Genomic DNA, 20,139 nt, shown 5'->3' with positions numbered 1-20,139 from the left:
CAACATCTCCAGGTAGGGCTGGAAAAATTCCTGCCTGAAACCCTGGGGAGCCGCTGCCAACCAGTGTTGACGATACTGGGCTTAGATGGACCAACCAACAACCACAGAAGGCCCCTTCGTGTAAACAGTTTTGTCAGGAATGTAGCAGCAGTTGCAAAGCATGGAATGGGGGGAGGGGGGTAAGGTGGGAGAAAAGAAATGCTTGTGTACTTGACAATTGAAGTTTATACTCAAGGCTGTCAAAAGGAGGCCCCCATAACTCCATTCAGTCCCAGGCCTAAAATGCCCTAGTTGCACCTCTGCTTGGATGGTATCTTTCTCCCTCCTGTCATCCCTCTTGTCAAAGAAAGAACATACGAATGGCCTTGTTTGCATCAGGCTAAGGGCCCATGGAATTCAGCACCCTGGTTACACCAGCACCCCAATCTGGTGGTGCTGGTGTAACTGCAAGGCAGCAATCTGCAAGGCAGCAATCTGCAAGGCAGCATGGGCGAAGCCTTTACATTGCCCCCAAGTATACGCTCCGCCCACCATGAAGGGCAGCTGCAACCTCTGATGAATAAAGAAACAGGACTGGAAGTAAAACAAGCGCGCACCTCCAGGCAGCAGCCAAGTAGGCAGAGTCAGACCATCGAGCTCTGAACTGTCTCCATTAGTAGTCCTCATCTGGTGGCACGTGTACCACCTGGGGTACACAGAAGTAGTCTAGTTCAGACGTGGAGTTTTCGTAACAGTTACTAAGAATTCACTCTCCCTCAATCTCCATATCCACCTGTATGTGTGACATGCCAATCTGTATGTGTGACAGGATCCTACCAATCCTACCTGCCATGGATTATCCATCTGTGACCTTTGGGCATGCTAGTAGTAACCTTTTTCACTACTAATGGTATTGTTGTTGTTGTTTGTTTGTCATAGGAATAAAATTTATTCCAATAATACCATTGCAATTTTTTATTTATTTACATTACGAGAATATTAGTTATTGGGTGGATCAGAAATGTAATACATAAATAATTGAATGAATGAATTACAGCAACTGTAGCAGTAAAATTTATACTCAACAGTATTACTACAATTTTCAACTACTAATGGGATTATTATTTGTCTGTTTGTTTTAAAACCATAGTAATAACATTTACTCCCAAAATACTACTGCTAGTTTTTATGTCTTTAAAAGGTATAAATGATGAATATAATAATAGAATTCCTATAAACATATAAATGTCCTTGTCGGAAAATGTGGGCTTTTTGATTCTATCAAGTGGGACCCAGCTTCTTTGATGAAGTGATTGGTAGGATGTAGGATATGAAAGGCTGAGAAACACAGGTCTACACTAGGCATGGGCAGACTTCCGGTTCAGTGGATCTACTTTTTATTAGAACCTCAATGTCCACCAAGCGGAACCAGATGTGGAAGTGGGGAAAGGCTTCTGCTCACTTAGGATTGTGGCCCAGGGTGCATCTGAGCACATGCTCTACCCAATAATTTGTTTTCACTACCGCACCACACAGTATGCTGCACCACACAGTATGCGGAGTGTAAGACTGGGGAGACCTGGGTTCAAGTCCCCATTCGGCCATGAAGCCCACTGGGTGACTTTGGGCCAGTCACTGACTCTCAGCCTAACCTACCTCACAGGGTGGTTGTGAGGATAAAGTGGAGAGGAGGAGGGCTGTGTACACTGCCTTGGGCTCCTTGGAGGAGAGTTGGGATACAAATGTAGCAAATACACAAATAATTAAAAATCAGAGCTGGCAACCCTTTCACACACAAAAAAAATCCCATCTGGTTTCCCCCCCATCTTTCCTCCTTAATGGTAAAAAGGTAAAGGTGTCCCCAACCAGTCGTGTCCGACTCTAGGGTGCGGTGCTCATCCCTTTTCTAAGCCGAAGAGCCAGCGCTGTCCGAAGACGCTTCCGTGGTCATGTGGCCGGCATGACTGAACACAGAGGTGCACGGAGCGCTGTTACCTTTCCCGCCGAGGCGGTACCTATTTATCTACTTGCAATTTCTTGCTTTCGAACTGCTAGGTTGGCAGAAGCTGGGACTGAAGACGGGAGCTCACTCCATCACGCAGCACTCGGGTCTCGAACTGCTGACCTGCCAACCTTCCAGTCTGCAGTTCAGCGTCTTAACCACTAAGCCACCGCGGCCCTTATCTTTCCTCCTTAGAGCTGCCTAATTTGGGGGGGGGGGTGTTATTGCTACTGATACATCATTGAGATTAAGAAACTCCTGTGACAAATCATCCCAAGATCAACCAGTACATTTCCATCTAGCTTCTGCTCACTCCTGGGGTTACACCAACTGGCGGTGGTTCTGCAGGGTATCAGACAGGGAGGTCTCACCTGTCATGGGCTCTCTGACCCTTCAAACTGGATGTATCAGGGACTGAACCCAGGCCCTTTTGCTTATAGCCCATGCAGTCTGCCACAGAGCAAAAGCCCTTCTCAAAGCTGTCGAAATGACAGCTGTACATGAAGACTCTGGGTCAAGCATGCTGGAGTTCAACCATGCTTGCAAGGCTCCAGATATGATGCTTTAAGAATGCTCTCATGTCTAATGAGATATGATGCTTTAAGAATGCTCTCATGTCTAATGAAAGGTAACAGTTCAGCTTGATCTCGCTAGATAGGTGCCAAGCACTTGTTTAAAAAGAAAAGAAAAATACATGTTGGGAGCGAAACCATTAAAATTATTACCATAAAGTAGCAGGTGTGATTGCAGCAATTATGCTAACAATTTTAAGGGGCAAAGTACAGCACTGCAAAAAGCTCATGTAAATGGAGGTGGTGGCAGGAGACAGTGGTGAGAAATTTAGACCCCCCCCCCCGCTCTAATTTTCTCCTGCAGAACATGGGGCAGGCAAGCAAAGCATGGCAGCAGTTGACCCATTCAATTATTCAACTGTGCTTTACATTAAAACACAGCCTGCGGGTGCAAGCAGCGTTCTGTCTGCAGAGTAATTAGGAACACTTTGAATATCTTCTCGAGGTTTTGATTTAAAAGATTCCCCCCTCCCCTTTGAAACACAACCATTTCTTATCCGAGATTTTATATCCAGCGATAAGTGAGTGCCAATGCCTTCCGGAGAAATCTTTTTCTCTCTACATCTCATAAGGATTTGCTTCCAGGCAGTTATCAGCTCTGGCTAATCGCACACATGGCTTCCGGTGACGGGGGGAGAGCAGGAGAACACATCCTTCCCACTAAACATTGTTCGCAGTTTGCTTGGTACACACTGAGCTACAGGGAGTTCTGGGAGAGAGGGGTGGGTGTTGTTTGTTTGCGTTGAGAGTTTGTAATCTCACTTATCTACACAGGGTTCTGCATAGTGCTGCATGATTTAAATTAATCTTAATGCTGGCATTTTCAAAATAGGTAATTATATATAGTTACGCAGCTGTGGGTAAATGCAGATTGCTGCTAGCAGGAACTTGAAAGGCGCTTCGTAGCTTGGGAAACTTCGTTTGTTTTATTATTTCCCCCGATCATTTCCCACAAGTCCCTGCGGCTAGAGGGAATTGCAAGAAAACCTTCCCATCCCATTGCAGAACGGCCATGCTGCATTCTTGAAGTACGGTGGCCAAAAGTGTAACGCCAAGAAGTCCCTAATTCCGATTTCTCCTGGGCTGGGGCTCTCTAGGTGGCCTTCGGCAAGTGACTAACTCTCAGCCTCAGTGCACTCATCTTCAATATGGCAATAAAACTGCTGTCCTACCCTATCGCCCTGTTATTACTGATGCAACATATACTTCAAACTCTCGGTATTATGTTCACCTGCAGCACCAAAGCAAAGAGACTGAAAGCCCGCCCCTGAGTATGTTTACTTGGAATTAAGTCCCACAGAGCTCAGTGGCATTAGAAGTGCTGCTACAGGGCTTGCTCCTCGGAGCAGGGGTGAGCAATGTGTGGCCCTCCAGATGTTTTGGCCTACAACTCACATCAGCCCTAGAGACCATAGCCAATGGTGAGGGCCAGAGGGTTGTGGGCCAAAACATCTGGAGGACCACAAGTTCCCCACCCCTGCTCCAGTGTTCTCTTGCATAATTCCCTACTGAAAGGATCGAAGTGTCTTCTTGTGCAGCCCCCATTTCATGTTCATGAGGGCTTGTGAACTTCCTGGAGGATCCGGCCCTAAATGGCTTCGGCTGAACCTGACATGACCACAACCAGCTTCAACAGATACATGAGTTGCATGCAGACTATGTAATAGTCACACCCACCCACCCACAAAAAGACTTCCCCTACCTGATGCCCTCCAGATGTGTGGGACTACAACTCCTATCAGCCCCCACCAGCATGACCATTGGCTGGGGATTCTCGGAATTGTAATGCAACACATATGGAGAACACCAGATTGAGGAAGGCTGCAGAGTGTCAACCTTTCAAATTCATTTGTACAAAAAAAAAAAACAACTAGCCAACCAGCCCACATAAACAATCTGTAGCCCAGAAGAAAAACAAAAAGAACCACATTTTGTGATCTTCCTCACCCAGTCACCTGGAGGAGATCCTTAGAGGAGACCAGACAAGTAACTAGTTGCCTGACATAAAATGATGTGAACTGAAATACTGTAGAGAGTCAGCCAAGGTGGGAGCTAAAATCTGTGACTTTGTAGCCCCCCATCACCAAGATAGTTACAACCAGTGCTGCCTACAGCACGCATCCTGCAAAAGGTGTGTGTGGGGGGGGGGGATTTCCCTGAGCTCAAAACAGGCCCAACAAAGGCAGCAGCAATGTCAACACACCAGCAAGCTGAGGAGAGGCTTTAACATCGTATCCCCCCACAACGTGCCTCTTGAATGCCCACCACCAGGAGAAAAGTGCGTTGCCTTGAACCGTATTTGTTATATGTTGTAAACTTCCCTCTGATTTCTTTGTTGTTTCTCATGTTGAATTTTAGATTGTGAGCTCGTTGGGGCAGGGATTGATCCTCTTGTACTTTGTAGAGCAGAGAGCACTATATAAAGTAATAGTAACATTATGAATAATAAACAAATTAAATAATCATCTAAAAAAAGAAGACAGGATGTGTAGCTGTCTGTCTATCCATGCCATAGTGCTAAGACCATGAAACCTAGACACCTCAAACTTGGCATGCTTACTAAGGGGACCCTAGAGATGTACTTCTCAGCGTTTTTTTTTTTTTGTTTTTAAAATGCATGAATTAATTTTAATGTATCCATGCGGTTGAAGCCTGCAGTAACATCTTCAACCACTAAGGGCAGACTTCATACAGTTCCATACAGTTTGAAGCCAGGGGAGATTAGTAGGCCAAGGGGCACAGTCACATGCCTGCCCCCTTGCAGAGGGGCAGCCCCCCTCAGGGGAATGGACTGGACAGACCCCCTCCCTCAGGGGGCTATAGGAGCATACCATGGCAGGGGCCATAACATGGGGCCAAGCAGGCATGACTTCACTCAGATGGGGTGGGTGCAAAGTGTCCTCCTCTGACAGCTGTGTATGTATGCTTGAAGATTTTGCTGTATCAAATGAAGGGCCCACCCCCTCGGCACCAATGTCCCACCCCCTCGGCACCCCGTGGAGCGCACACGCCCTGGCAAGTGTCGCCCTGGCAAGTGTCGCCCAGGGGGACAGTAGCAAAAGCGGGGGCCCTCCCCCTCCCCTGCTTTATTTCAGGGGAATTACAGAATTCACAATATGGAATGCCCTGATCTGGAGTCAGACTGTTTGCACACACACACAGTTTGGGTGTGCTAACTGCCACTGCTGTAGCCAGAGGGAAAAGCAGCCAGGCAGCCCATGATCATGCCTAGACTCAGCTCCAGCTGAGACCCTGCTACTGCTGAATCCAAAGGGAGGAGGAGGAGAAGCCCTTCCAATGTGCTTAGATCCAGCTCCATGACTTGCTGAATTACTTACCTGCTGAACTTTGTAACTAAGAATCTAGCATCTAGGTTCGGCTTTTTCCTCCTCCCTCACAATCCCTTTTCCTTTTGTGTCGTGTCTTTCAGATTGTAAGCCTGACGGCTGCGGCTGTCTTATTACTTGATCTCTGTGAGATGCACTGGGAGCCTTTTTTGGCCAAAGAGTGGGATAAAAATGCATTAAATGAAAATAAATAAATGCAACTTGACATTAATGCACAGCAACAAATAAGACGTAGATAATAAGGAGCAGCCTCTTATAGCTCCTTCTAATTAAATTAAAACCCGAAGGTCTTTGTGAAATCAGGACTGGGAAGAGCAAATGAGACAAAGCTATAAATTAAGCTGGAGGATATGAATCCCATGCAGACGGCAACATTTCAGGTTAAGGCAGATCTGGAAACAGTTTAGTGGAAACCTGGCATGGCTGGGGGCCAGCTGAGAAAGAGTGGAGTTGCTTCGGGCTAATTGTTTCCTTCGTGCGGGCTACTCTAGCACACTAATAGGTTTTAATAAAAACTTTCAATTGGGCCAGTAAACCCCTCATTAAGCTGTTTTTAAAGCATGAATTTAAGAGCAGAGAGGGCAAGGGGTCGCAAGGAGTATTTAATTCACAACGGCTGCCGCAAAGTGCTTGTGCAATTGAAAACAAGCATTTGAGCGTCCAGGGCCACATAAACATCCGACTCCGTCACTGAGGGCCAGCTAAGTGACAGTTTGAAAAATAGATTTAATAAGGTAGAAGGAAAAAGTTTCCCAGTCATCCACAAGCAAGAGGAATAATCAACAGGCCATTTGTCCTGCTTCTACAAATAAAAAATTACGCACACACAAAAACTAAGCTAATACAAAAACGCAACTTAAAAGAACATTAGCAGCAGAGGTTTGAAGAACCACTTGGAGACTGTTGTTTTTTGTCTATATTGAGCCATCAATGTACTTGGCACTTGACACAAAAACATAAGCAGAAACAAAACACAACAAAACAAAACAAAACTCAGAAAGGTTTCTGTTCCGAGGAGCTTACAATATAAATCTAGGTGGGGGTGTAGAGAAAGAGACAGGCGGGGGGGAACTGAAAGGCAAGCGGTAACTTGGGCTAATATGTGAGCAAAATGCAGTTACACGCACTTGGGTTTTATTTTGGCTGCAGATGCTGAATAAGGAGCAGATTCCTGTATTTTATTTATATGCTGCCCTATACCAAAAAAGTTATCAGGGCAGCTCAAACAATAAAACAGGTTAACAATATAATAAAAACCAAAAACATCTAAAATGTCTAAAACATCTGGGAGAAGAGGCACGTCTTCACCTGGCAACGAAAATATTTCGGTGGGCCACCACATTAGGGGGTGGGGGAGAGGGGAGTCACCACAGTCCACAGGACTTCCATCTCTATCCCCCGGAAACGACTCCACTTCAGGGCAACCCTTGAGGTGTTGGGCCATAGAGGCAGCTTGGGGATGCAGCTTGTATACCTCCCGCCCTGCTACCCGCCAGCCTCCCACACCAAGCTGGCACAGGTCTTGAGGGTGGCATTGGAAGAACCCAGGGGTGGCAGTTCTGGGTTACTTCAATTTCCACGCTGAGGACACCTCTGGAGCTCCAGCTTGGGACTTCATGGCCTCTGTGGAGCTATCTCAACTTGTCACTGATACAACAAATGAAGCAGGGCATACTTTTGACTTGGTCTTTGTGAAATTCGTGGTTTAAAAATGTGGGGGCGGGGGGAGGGAAGCAACTCCTTTGTCATAGTTAGACCATTTCCTGGTGAGATTTAGACTCATGGTATTATTTCCCTCCTGTGGGCATGGGGGGCCCACTTGAATGGTCTGTCCCTGGAGATTGATAGAATCTGATGGATTTCTGAATATTCTTGGGGATTTTCCAGTGGAGCAAGCTGGCAGTCCAGTCAAGGCACTAGTTTCACTGCAGAATGGCAAGATGCAGCCAGTCATCAACTCAATCGCACCAGACTGCTCTCTCCGGTGATATACCTTGGGGAGTTGCAGACAATTAAACAGGCTGGACAACGGTTAAAATGCAAATGGTGTAAAAACCAAAGTAAAGAGTATCCAACACATATTAGAGGACATAACTGTGCCTCCTGCATCATGCTGCAGGCAGAAAACTAGGCTTATTTTGCTGCCTTCCTTGCATCTTCAAGTAGCCATCCAGCAGAGCTCTTCAGGGTCATTTTGGGGTTGTGAGCACTCTCTCCAATGAATGGAGCCCTGGAATCCTCAAGGGCCCATTGTGACTGTTTTGCAAAGCACTTTGAAGAGAAAATCACGTGTTTGATGCCTCCATCTGTCCGATTTTGCAATATCAATTTCCATTGTTGTGCCCTGATGACGTGGACAAGGTGTTGGCAGTAATGTGACCAACCACATGCCCTCGTGATCCTTGCCCTTGGTGGGTCCAGAGTGTGGTAAATGCATCTTTACACAAAGGGGTAATGCAGCAGTGTGGCCACTCCTGAAGAAACCCATTCTGGCCTCAATGGTATTTCACAACTACCATCCAGTTGCAGATACCTCTTTTGGGGGGAAGGTACTCTAGAGGTTCATAGTGGGAGAGTTGCAGGCACTCTTGGAGGGTACCAATTATCTAAACCCATTTCAATCTGAGTTCCAGCCTGGTTACGGGACTGAACCAGCCTTCACTGCGCTGATGGATGACCTTTATTGAGAGAGGGATAGGGGGAGTTTGACCCTGTTAATTCTGTTCGCTCTCTTCAAGGCTTTTGTTCCTAACAGCCATGGTATCCTTCTGGATTGGCTCCATGGGTTGGGCATTGGAGGCACTGTGTTACATTGGTTCCAGTCCTACCTGCAGGGTCAGTTTCAGAGAGTAACGCTGGGTGACTATTCCTCACCTCCTTGGCAACTGAGCTATGGGATTCCACAGGTACCATCTTGTCCCCAACGTTGTTTAATATTTATAAGAAGCTCCTGGGAATGGCCATTAGGGGATTTGGAGCAAAGTGCCATCAGAATACTGATGACATACAGCTACTTCTTTCTGTAACACCTGAATCAGATGAGGCTGTTTGAGTTCTGGATCAGCATCTGGACTCAGTAATAGGCTAGATGAGGGCCAATAAATGGAAGATGAATCCTGACAAGACAGAGGCCCTGTGAGTGAGTGGTTCCTGAATCCCAGAGACAGGCTTATTACCTGTTCAGGATGGGGTTGGATTCTCTCTGAAAGAACAGGACCATCGTCTTGGGATACCCTTGGATCTGTCTCTGTTACTGGAGGCACAAGTGGCCATGACACTTCGGAGTGCCTTCTACCAACTTCAGCTGGTACGCCAGCTATGGCCTCTCCTGGACATAGCTTGGCCACAGCGGTACAGGCACTAGGAACCTCAAGGCTGAATTACCGCAACGCGCTTTATGTGGGGCTGCCCTTGAGGCGGGTCCAGAAACTGGAGCTAGTGCAGAATGTAGCAGCTCGGCTGTGTCGGGGGCTGCCCCTTTTCAGCATGCAACCCCATTGCTGAGAGAGATGCACTGGCTGCCTATTCGCTTACCCAGTCAGGTTTAACGTTTGTTATTGCTGCATAAAGCTCTAAACAACTTGGGAGCAGGATATCTGAGAGCACACCATCTCCCTTATCAACCCGCCCGGCCACTGAGGTCATCAGATGAGGCACTCTTGGTGGTTCCACACAGGCCTGGGGTCCACTTAGAGTCACTTGGAGTAGAGCTTTTAGTGCACTGGCTCTCTCTCTGTGGAACTCCCTGCCTGCTGATATCAGGCAAGCACCAACATTGCTCTGTTTTTAGCATCTGCTAAAGACTTTTTTTATCTAAGCCTTTCCTGGGTAAAATACCAGCCACAGTTTTATCAACAGAACTTGATTTTAAATGTTTTTATCCTCTTTATTTTGACAGTTTGAATGTATGTCCTCTGCTAGGGAATTTTTTTCAGTTGTAGAATGGTTTATAAATATTGCAAATAAAACTAATAAAATACTATTACCCAACTACATTTTTTCTAAAATTGTGTCTGCTGTATACTTCTATTGCCTCTTTTTGTATAAGCTGAAGGGTGGGCAAGTGTGGGAGATCCGGGGGCAATTTTTGCCCCCTGCACAACCCTTCTCCATCATGGGCTCCATGGGGTGCCCCCCAAAAGATTTGATGAAGAGAGAAAAACTCTCCATAGCCATACAAAGTGCTACAAGGGTTAAATTTAGCTTTTTTCATTCAACCCTTTGATAGCGGAGGTAAGAGATAGCCATCAGGACTAGTAGCCCTTGATAGCCTGATCCTCCATGAATTGGTCTAACCCCTTTTAAAGCCATCCAAATTGGTGGCCATCGCTACATCTTGCAGCAGCAAATTCCGAAGTTTAACTATATGCTGTGAATGGCTGGTGCATGGCAATGGGCAATGAGACACCCAGCACCATAGGCAGATCTTCCACAACACCCAATGCCACCATATGCACAGTACTTTTCAGTAAAGTCTTTTCAGCCACAAGCCCTCAAGTGATGTGCAAGAATGTGTGAAGCAGCCCTTCCTTGAGTTACATTCCAACAACGGAATAAGTCCACCACCTGCAGTCGAGGCTCCAAGGATGGACAGTTCCCCTGGGAGGAAAACGAAGACCAAGAGGGAGGGGGGGAAGAGAGCAGAAATTCACCCAGCAGCAGTGACAGTTCTCTAGGTGGTGAAAACGTTCTCATGACCCAGCCAGCCAGCCAGGAAATAGCTGAATGCTGCAAACAGCTGCCGAAGAAGCCTTCCAACCCTTTGAAACAGGTGCTTCTTGTTAAGCTCCACCTCTGGGCTAGGAGAAGGTCTCTCTCCAAGGAAGGAGGAAGCAGGAGACTGTCAAGGGCAGCCCTGCCGCGCCAAGTGTGACGAATACGTTCAGGCTCCGCGCTGTGGCTGTGACATCGCTGCTAAGAAATTCCAAACTCCGGGGCAGCAGAGGCCATTTGCGCTCGAGGGGCATTCTGTGACAGTTTTCAAGCTGTTGCATCTGGCCGAAAACACTCTAGCTCTCTTACAGCAAAAGCGCTCAAGAGCAAAGCCAAGAAGAAAGTTGATTGTTCAGAGAAGCATCTCTCTTAAAAGAAAGGGTGTGCGGTTATACACATAAAAACATTAGAGCAGCCCTGCTGGATCAGATCAAAGGTCCATCCAGTCGGACATCCTGTTTCTCACAGGGGCCAACCAGATGCCCCCCGGGATCCCACAAGTCAGACATGAAGACAGTAGCTCTCTCCTCTCATCTGACGTCCAAAGGCGTGCTGTCTCCCCACATAGCCCTCATGGCTAGCAGCCACTGAAAAAACCCTCGCCCACCACAACGTGGTCTAATCCTTCTTTAAAACCACCACTGGCGGGCATCACCAGGTCTTACGGCGCCGAATTCGACTAGATAATTAAGCGTTGTGCGAAGAAGTAGTTTCTCAGGACTGTCATGAAACTACTGCCAATCAATTTCACCTGGTCACCCAGAATTTTCAGCACATAAAGAGCTGTTAAGGAAGAAAACCAGACCCACAAAGGAGGCCACAGACACACAATGCCATCTTTACTGTGGCAAAGCCAGTGATCAATGTTGGATATTGTTTTTCTTTTAAGGCTCAGCACAAGGACCGCACCGTTCGTGGCGGTGCATGTGTGCACATAGCTATGTGGCAGCCCTCTGGCCATCTCACTCTGTGTGAATGAGCAGCCCTCCCCAGGAACTGGTGCTCTGTAAAGCTTCTGGAAACTTCTAGATATGCTTGTTTTTGCAGTTAGCGTATGTTCCCTCTCTTCCTTGTTACTGTTCTAAAAATTAATGCTTTAAATATCTGACTACTCTTTGACAATATTTCACTGACAAAAGTTTTATTTCATTTTTTTGCAAGGCGAGGTTTATTGCAAGGGGAGGTCAACAGTCAACCATCAGCCTTGAGTAGTGTTTATGCAGAAACAGGCCAGGAACCAATGAACTGCAGAATTAGGTCCATTTGCCCATATAAGCTGTAAATGCATTTTTCCACCTGTATTTTTTATATATTTTACCTTAACGGTGATTACAAAATAGTAGGTGTTGATCATATAATCAAGTTCTCACTAAGCAAGTAAAGAAACTGCCAAACAGCATATCCTTCTAAATGCAATTGCTGATTGCTATTTTTTCCTCCAAACTCTTCTTCCCAAAGTCTCAGTGTTGAATGCAAATTAGCTGCTTTTACTTTTGGCTGCTGTTCTCTGCTTCTCCCAGCCCGCTGAGATTGAGGGGGAAAGACAGTTAGAACTGCAAGGGAGGTTTGCAGGGGTATATATGCAATACAGCATAAACATGCATATTCTATGTTCGCTTTTGTCATCTGCAGCCTTCTGCTTGCATGCGCATGTAGTTCCTACTTTCTCTTTGTGGCACATTAGAACAGGGGTGGGCAACCTGCAGCCCTTGGCCTAATTTCAAAAGCCCTCTGCATGTGATCAGTTCTGACCTCTGGCAAGTGACCTGTCCCTTCCCTGGCAACCTGCTGGGTGATGAGCAAAACGTGGGTGGCAGAGAGTATGTGAAAAGAGGGTGGCAGAGGGAGAGGGAGAGGGAGAGGGGTGGCAGACAGAGACAGAGCAAAAAGGGGGCAGGAGAGAAAGAGAAGGTTTGATGGCAACGCTCCCACTTTTGGCTCTGGCCTTGCCCACCGCTGGCTTCGGCCCTCTCCACTGCTGATGTGGCCTCAAAAGATTACCTGCGAGGGAATGGGGTCCTCAACAGAAAAACGGTTCCCCGCTCCTACATTAGAATCTGGATTGTGCTGGCTCCACCAACAGGACGTTCTGCTAGCCCAGCCATCCCCAACCTCATGCCCTCCAGATGTGTTGGACTGCAACTTCCATCATTCCCAGCCAGCAACGCCATTGGCCATGCTGCCTGGGAATGATGGGAGTTGCAGTCCAACAGATTTGGAGGGCACCAGGTTGGGGAAGGCTGTGCCAAGCTATCCAAATCTGCCCCCTCCACACACACACACACACACACACTTACACACGATTGTCCCTATTTTAACCTGCAGAATGTTAGAGAGCATGGCAAGGGGTGGGGTGGGAAGTCAGATGTTCAAGTCTAAAGCTCTGTTAGGCTGCCCAGATCCTTGCATGAGCCTAAATAATTCTTTGGAGTCATACTACAGTGTTCCCTCCTTCTTGGGGAATCCACAAAATTAAAAGTATCATAAACCTGAACACAAACAACTTCTTGAAGTCCAACAGAATGAAATGTTTGACTGAGAACTTGTTGAAAAGTTTCTTCAACTCCTCAAACAGAGGAGCTGAAAAAAACGGTACTGGAGGTTTATCTTTGCTGCTTCACTGGATAATAGTTTATACGTGGTAACACTGCTTACTATTAATTAAGTAGTTATTTATATATAATGCAAAACAGTTTTATCTACTGATATACATGTATTATATCATACTATATTTTTGTAAATATAAAAATATTGTATTTTTATTATGAAACCTTTAAGAAACTAGTCATAAAGACTCTTTTTGTGTGAAATAAGAGCCAATCCAAAGATTAAAAAAAGCAAGCCCCATACTTCCTGCAAAGGGACAGGAAGCACTCAGCATGTACAAAAGATCACTGCAGGAACCGTTAAGACAATTCTTTGAAGTAAATGCTACTGAACGCAAAAGTGGGATTTTTCAAAACTCAGCAATATTTAAATGCTTTTCGACAACAACAAATAGAGGATGACAAAATGTCACTGTTCCACAATTATAATATAACAAAAATATTGTGGGTTTCCTGCATTCCTCACAAAAAAAGGGTAGCTTTTGGCATTTTCATTTTATTAATCCCAAATCAGAAGCAGCATCTCATCCAAAAACAGAAGGAAGAGAAAAGGAATCCCACTGTGTACAAAGGGTTTGATTAAGAGACTTGATCCAGTCCAGGAGACAGACTGGATCTCATCTACTTTTTAGGGAAGCAACCAATTGGGGGAGGGGGGGGGAGAGAAACATAAATGGATAGCAATCACTTAATATCCCGATGGTACAAAATTTAGTGGGCCTCTCTATAACATGTATAAAGGATATTTTTGGCTCACCTGGCCATTCTTAATACAAAGATGAAACCAGGACAAGGCACACTTGCATTAAAAAAAATCTAGCATGCATGTTATAGCCACTTGCTCAGGGCCTGGATCACTTTTGGTAAGTATTAAAATAATAATCTGTAATAATAGATGTGTCTGTCCATCCATTAGTGCCATAGCACCAAGACCCTGAAACCTAGACTCCTGAAACTTGGCATGCTAAGGGGACCCCAAAGGTGTGCACCTCAGGGTTATTTTCTTTTTTAAATGCATTAATTACTTTTAATTAATGTTAATGTGTCCATGTATCTGAGCCTGCAGTACCATAATCAGTCACTAGGTGGCAGACGTCCCTTATGAGTGCATAGCTTTGCAGTCCATAGTCTGAAGCCAGGGTGCAGAGCTAGATTAACAGGCCAGGGGACAGAGGTATACAGCTGCCTCCTCCCCACAGCTGTGGGGCACGACTCCCACAGGGGAATGGAGTGGGCAGACCCCTCCTCCAGGGGGTTATAGCCTTGCACCATGGCAGGGGCTGTACCTAGGGGTATAAGCAGGCATGGCTTCACTCAGACGGGGTGGACACAGCTATGTAAGGTTGCTTGTGAGACTGGCTGTATTAATCTAACGGCTATTCCAACCCATGTGAAGCCAGGTCCATTTGCTACGAATTTAATATGGAAAGTATAAATTGTATTGCTAATATCTAGAATAGCTAGATTACAATTCACAACATGTAGCAACAGCAGCATTTATTTCATTTAGTTTTGCACCATGCAGCATGCACAGAGTATGGCTGCAATCCTAAAACACACTTGCCTGGGCGGAAGTGCCACTGAACTCAGTGGGACTAACTTCTGAGTATACAGGCTTAGATTTCTTAGAAAGTTATAAAATTTTGCACCTTTTTCAACCTGAATGGCATATATAGGAAACCTTTTGCCTCCTTCATAGGCACACTCTGGGATTGCAGACTTCACTCCCAACTAGATTTAAGGGTGCGATCCTATGTGCAGTTACCTGAGAGTGGGTCCTACTTGAACTCAGTGGGGCTTACTTCTGAGTAGGCATGTATAGGGTTGTACTGTAAAGCAACTCTTATCGACATTCTCCTCCATGCAGAGAGAGAATGGGACCATGTCTCTCTCCATGCAGAGAGAGAATGGGACCATGTCTCCTTCCCTGGAGACTTCTGCCTGGCAGACTGCCAGTGCATGCAGGACCAGGCCCCCAGGTACCGAGCCAGCTGTGTTGCTCCACCTGCCCTCCCTGGAGGGGCTACATAAGCTGGCTGGCTGAGGTGGCCTGGGAGAGCCAAGGCCTGCAGGAGAGGCCACCACCATCACCGGGGAAGAGGCGTGCCTGCTGCTGCTGCTGCCGCCGCCGCTGCCGCCGCCGCCGCCGCCACCACCACCACCACCTGGCCTTCCCTGTGGACTCCGGCCTGGCATTATTTTTAAGGGGATTTTGAATTGGTGTGTGTGTGTGTGTGTGTGTTTTCTTTTTCCTGGGGGATTTTGTTGTGGTTTTAGGGGTGGGTAGCCTGCCTGATAGGCTGGAGCGAGGGGGCATGTGTCCACCTGATGGAGGCAGTGGGGGGAGTGTTGGGGGCCAGAACATACCGAGGCTGGGCGGCATGCGCTGGCGGAGCGCTAGGGGCAGGCCATGCCAGGTAAGGGGAACAAGGGAGAGATGTGTAGTATCTGTCCCCTGCTCCGGGCCTGTCCAGAGCCAAAGGATGGCTGGGGGAGGCGTGACCCCATCTTCTGGCCTTCGTTTGCTGCTCTGCAATGTCAGGTCTGTTACCCAGAAAACCTCCCTCATCCATGACATGATCCTGGATGAGGGTGCAGACCTGGCATGTATTACGGAGACCTGGCTGGCCGAGGCTGCTGCTCCAACCCTTGCAGCCATGTGTCCAGCTGGATTTTCGTATGCACAGCAGCCGAAGGCTGGGGATCAGGGAGGGGGAGTGGCTGTTATCTACCGAGAGTCCATGGTCTTCACCAGACCCCCTCTCCGGGAGACCAAGGTTGCTGAGTGCATGTACTGGAGGTTGGGCCCGAAGGGCAGTCTGGGGATTCTGCTCGTGTACCGTCCACCCCGCTGCACAACTGACTCCTTGGCCGAGGTGCTTGAGGTGGTCTCTGATGTGCGTGTGCAGTCCCCTAACTTACTGGTGTTGGGGGACTTCAACGTACATTTGGAGGCCATTCTCACAGGAGCACCTTGGGACTTCATGGAGACCATGGCCTCCTGGGAGCTGCACCATATTCTAACTGGGCCCACCCATGTAGCTGGTCACGCGCTAGACCTTGTGTTTGTTTCTGGAGAAGTGGGGAGTGATCTGGAAGTCGGGGGTATATCCACCACCCCCTTGTCATGGTCAGATCACTATCTGGTGACGTTGGACTTCTCGGTTCCACAACCCCTCCGCAGGGGTGGAGGACCCATTAAAATGGTCCGCCCCAGGCGTCTTATGGATCCAAAAGGATTCCTGAACGCGCTTTGGGATTCTCTGGGGCATGCCAACGGCCACTTGGTTGAGACCCTGGTGGGTGGCTGGAATGCTGCAATCACTGGGGCATTAGATCAGGTGGCTCCGAAACGCCCTCTCCCCCTGAACAGGGCTTGGACCGCACCATGGTTCAATCCGCGGTTACGAGCTCTGAAACAGGAGGTGAGACGGCTAGAGCGCCGGTGGCGGAAGTCTCGCTCCAAAGACGATCAGACACGGGCTAGAGCTATATCTTCAGCCTATCACGTGGCGGTGAAGGCAGCAAAAAAGGAATATTATGCTGCCTCCATCGCGTCTGCAGAGTGCTGTCCCAGGAGGCTGTTCCAAGTGGTCCGGAGCCTGGTTGGTCCTGTGGCTCTGGAACCACTGGAGCATTCTAAGGCCTCCTGTGAGGCCTTGGCAAGGCACTTTGCAGATAAAATTGATCAGATTAGGTGTGTTACTCTGCACGCTGTGGATACAGTTAGTGAGCAAGAGGCGGCCTGTGGCAAACCGGTTTTGTGGGATCGGTTCCAGCTTCTTCCTCCTGATGAAGTGGACAAGGTGCTTTCATCTGTAAGGCCGACCACCTGCTTACTTGATCCTTGCCCATCTTGGCTCATTATGGGCTGCAGAGAGAGACTGGGTGAGTGGATCAGGGCGGTGGTGAACTCCTCCCTTGGGGAGGGAGTGATGCCATCAGCCCTCAAGGAGGCAGTGATAAGACCGCTCTTAAAGAAGCCCTCCTTGGATCCTCAAGTTTTGAACAACTTTCGCCCAGTCTCAAATCTGCCATTTTTGGGCAAGGTGATTGAGCGGGTGGTGGCGGTGCAGTTGAAGGCACACTTGGAAGAAACTGATTATCTAGACCCATTTCAGTCGGGCTTCAGGCCTGGGCATGGGACAGAAACGGCCTTGGTCACCTTGGTGGATGATATGAGGAGGGCTCTGGATAAGGGTGAATGCTCCTTCCTTGTTCTCCTTGACCTCTCAGCGGCTTTCGATACCGTTGACCACGGTATCCTCCTGGACCGCCTGGAGGGTTGGGCATTGGGGACACCGTATTGTGGTGGTTCCGGTCCTTCCTCTCCAGCAGGTACCAGAGGGTAGCACTGGGAGAGGAGGTTTCGGACCCGTGGCCACTTACTTGTGGGGTGCCACAGGGTTCCATCCTCTCCCCAATGCTATTTAACATCTATGTGAAGCCGCTGGGGGCTGCTATCAGGAGGTTTGGGGTGCAGTGTCATCAATATGCGGATGACACGCAGCTCTTCCTCTCATTCAAATCTTCACCAGGGTTGGCCGTAGAATCCCTGTCCAAATGTCTGGAGACGGTGAGTGACTGGATGGGGAGGAATAGGCTGAAGCTGAACCCTGACAAGACCGAGGTACTTTTGGTGGGAGACAAGAGGAGGCTGGGGGATGTTGACCTGGTGTTGAATGGGGTATGGCTACCCTTGAAAGACCAGGTCTGCAGCCTGGGGGTCATTCTGGACTCCCAGTTATCCATGGAGGCTCAGGTGTCAGCTGTGAGCCGGACAGCGCTGTATCAACTCCATCTGATACGGCAGCTGCGCCCCTTCCTTCCCGACCATCTGCTCCCATCGGTAGTACATGCCCTGGTCTCCTCTCGTTTAGACTACTGTAATGTGCTCTACGTGGGGTTACCCTTGAAGACGGTTCGGAAACTGCAGCTGGTACAGAACGCAGCAGCTCGCCTGATTAAAGGCAGCCGCCAGCGAGATCACATCACTCCAGTGCTGAAGGAGTTGCACTGGTTACCAGTTGTTTTCCGGGCCAAATTCAAGGTGTTGGTTTTGACCTTTAAAACCCTATATGGTTCCGGCCCAGCCTATCTTAAGGAGCGCCTCCAGCAGCACCAGACAGGCCGCTTTGTCCCATCAGCCAGGACAGCTAGACTGGTGGGGACGAGGGAGAGGGCCTTTTCTGTGGTGGCCCCCACTCTGTGGAACTCCCTCCCTAGGGAACTCCATCATGCCCCCTCTTTAATGAGCTTCCGTCATGCATTAAAAACGTTGTTGTTCAGGCAGGCGTTTGGGGTGGGTTAGGGTATTTTTGAAAATGTTTTTATTGTAGAATTTTATTGTTTTAAACTGTTTTTATTGTATGTTGTACATCGCCCAGAGTGGCTGGGTGACCAGCCAGATGGGCGATTAATAAATTTAATAATAAATTAATAAATTAATTAATAAAAATGTCCCTGGTCCTATCTGAAGTGCAGCAGGTGGCAAGCAGAGGGAGAGCCTTTTCAGTGGCGGCTCCTCACCTTTTGAATGTCCTACTGCAGGGAGGCCCACCTCGTGTCCTTGTGCCTATCATTTAGGCACCAGGTTTAAAATATTTCAATTTTTCCGGGCTGTTAAGAACTGCTAATGTAACTTTTTAAACTTAACCCAGTTGACGTTTTACCTTCTGTCTGAATAGACTGCTGCTGTTTTACTTTGTTGTGTTCTTTGTATGCTTTCTTTTCTTTTTAGCTTTTTAAAACTGTACTTTCATTCTTTCTTACTATTTCGTTAGCTATCCTGGAAATAGAGATCGACCAATCTGTCAATTTCAGTTTCTCATTTTTACAATGTTGAGTTCATTTCATCCCATTTCTGCATCAGTTTCAAATTTTTTTATGAGGTCCGCACAAAAATTCAAATGCATTTCCCCGCATATTTCATAGAATCATAGAATAGTAGGGTTGGAAGGGGCCTACAAGGCCATCAAGTCCAACCCCCTGCTCAATGCAGAATCCAAGTCAGAGCATTCCCAACAGATGGCTGTCCAGCCTCGTCTTGAATGCCTCCAGTGTGGGAGAGCCCACCACCTCCCTAGGGAATTGGTTCCATTGTCATGTTGCTCTAACAGTCAGGAATTTTCTCCTCATGTTCAGCCGGAATCTGGCTTCCTGTAACTTGAGGCCATGATTCTGTGTCCTGCACTCTGGGATGATCGAGAAGAGATCCTGGCCTTCCTCTCTGGGACAACCTTTCAAGGACATCATATCTCCCCTCAGTCTTCTCTTCTCAAGGTTAAACATGCCCAGTTCCTTCAGTCTCTCCTCGTAGGGCTCTGTTTCCAGTCCCCTGATCATCCTTGTTGCCCTCCTCTGAACCCTCTCCAGTTTGTCTGCATCCCTCTTAAAGCATGGTGCCCAGAACTGGACCCAGTACTCCAGGTGAGGCCTAACTAGTGCTGAGTAGAGGGAGACTAGTACTTCTCGGGATTTGGAAGCTATGCTTCTATTAATGCAGCCCAAAAGAGCATTTGCCTTTTTTGCAGCCACATCACATTGTTGGCTCATAGTCAGCTTGTGATCTACAACAATTCCAAGATCCTTCTCACTTGTAGTGTTATTGAGCCAAGTATCCCCCTCTTGTAACTGTGTTTTCGGTTTCTTTTTCCTAGGTGCAGAACTTGGCATTTATCCCTATTAAATGTCATTCTGTTGTTTTCTGCCCAGCGCTCCAGCCTATCAAGATCACTTTGAATTTTGTTTCTGTCTTCCAAGGGATTCGCTATCATTTCTCCTTACATGTGTTTCTCCTTACACATTCTATATGCAATTTTGCCTAATATACAAAATTTTGCAAGCAATTTCCTCTAATATAAAGCATGTTTGCAAATTTTCAGGAATATATGTAGTTTGTTCACACGTTTCCCTTATAA

At 47.5% G+C, this 20,139-nt stretch overlaps 1 protein-coding gene across 3 annotated transcripts in view; it reads right to left on the bottom strand.

Annotated features, from left to right (window-relative positions):
* LOC146336770 (lipase maturation factor 1-like) overlaps positions 1 to 20,139 on the bottom strand; it is a 294,331-nt gene that overhangs the window by 247,418 nt on the left and 26,774 nt on the right. The window lies entirely within an intron of this gene.

The sequence above is a fragment of the Heloderma suspectum genome, chromosome 12 (genome assembly GCF_057233095.1).
Source record: "Heloderma suspectum isolate Gila_16-S chromosome 12, 16-S_ref, whole genome shotgun sequence".
Taxonomy (NCBI): Eukaryota; Metazoa; Chordata; class Lepidosauria; order Squamata; family Helodermatidae; genus Heloderma; species Heloderma suspectum.
This window is presented reverse-complemented; position numbering and strand designations above follow the sequence as displayed.